This window comes from Trichechus manatus, unplaced genomic scaffold (genome assembly GCF_000243295.1).
Source record: "Trichechus manatus latirostris isolate Lorelei unplaced genomic scaffold, TriManLat1.0 scaffold00087, whole genome shotgun sequence".
NCBI classification, from domain to species: Eukaryota; Metazoa; Chordata; class Mammalia; order Sirenia; family Trichechidae; genus Trichechus; species Trichechus manatus.
Genome location: NW_004444023.1, coordinates 2,780,273 through 2,781,876, shown reverse-complemented (window position 1 = coordinate 2,781,876; position 1,604 = coordinate 2,780,273).

The window sequence follows — 1,604 nt, the reverse complement described above, 5'->3', positions numbered from 1 at the left end:
CCCCTCAAATCTTAGTCTAATTCTCTCCCTGCTCTGCTGAGGCTGGCCTGGCCTAAGAGGATTAGAGCATTTGCTAAATGAGTCCAGGACAGGGTCAGAGAACAGACTGCACGGAGACCCAGGGATCAGGATGGCCACAAGGGGGCAGCAGAGAAAACAGGAGCGGGAGGAACAGAGGGGCAGAGGGAAGGCGTAAGGAGGTGTCCCCACCCCAGGTTAGGGAGCAAGGGGGGCACACTCCCTGCCTCTTTAGGAAATAACATTTAAAGGATTAGGGTAGAGCCAACGTTCTTTGTTGATTTTTACTGTTTATTATGAATCTTTTTTTTTTTAAGGAGCCCTGCTGGCCCAAGGAGCCCTGGTGGCCCAGAGGTTAAGAGCTTGCCTGCTAACCCAAGGTTCAGCAGTTCGAATCCACCAGCTGCTCCCTGGAAACTCTATGGGGCAGTTCTATAGGGTTACTATGTTCTATAGGGTTACCATGAGTCAGAATCAGCTGGACAGCAAGGGGTTTTGTTTTTGGTTTTTGCTGGCCCAATGGTTAAACGTTTAGCTGTTAACCAAAAGGTTGGCAGTTTGAAGCAACCCAGCGGCTCCACAGGAGAAGGACCTGGTGATCTGCTTCCGTAAAGATTACAGCCTAGGAAACCCCATGGGGCAGTTCTACTCTGTCACATGGGGTCACTACAAGTCAGAATTGACTCATTGGCACCCAAAAAAAAAAAAAAAACAAATATTATGAATCTTTAGACAAGACACACCATTCCCCATCAAGAAAACCCCACTAATAGGTTGATCCATAGGATTTAAGGAGTCACTGGGTGGTGCAAATGGTTAACGTGCTCAGCTGCTAACTGAAAGTTTGGAGGTTTGAGTCTATCCAGAGGTGCCTCAGAAGAAAGGCCTGGCAATCCATTTCTGGAAAAGCAGCCACTGAAAATCCTATGGAGCACAGTTCTACTCTGACATACATGGAGTCGCCATGAGTTGGAGTCAACTCGATGGCAACTGTTTTTTTATTTTTTTAATAGATGTTCCGGTGGTAAAAATATTGAAATAAGAGCCTGAATTTGGTAAATATTCTCTCCCCAAAGAAGAGTGACCATCTCTCTCAGTTTGCCTGGGACTGAGGGGTTTCCTGGGATGGGGAACTTTCAGTACTAAAACCAGAACAGCCCTGAGCAAACCCCAGATATAGATGAGGAAACTGAGGCCCAGACAGGTACCATGGCCACACTCAAGGCGAGGTAAAGGCAGGATTTAAATCCAGACCCACTTGGCTCCACATCCGCCCTTAGCAAGAAGCCCCCAGCTCAGCCAGATTCAAGATCCTCCTCCTCAGTCCCTCCAGCCTCAATGGTCAGCCACAGTTGGCTCCACCATCCAATGGGGACATGGAGCTAGGGTGGCTGTACCCACTACCCAAGATGCTGCAGGTGAGGCGCCCTGAAGGAAGAGCGGCCAAGCGCGCCGGGTCACACAGCTAGCAGGACGCTATGTGGACCCAGGGCCCAGAGTCTCACTACACCCTGTGCTGGCACAAACCAGCCGACACAGCGAGGACCCAGACCGACGCCGTCAAGTTCTCCCTGTTCCCAGCCCCT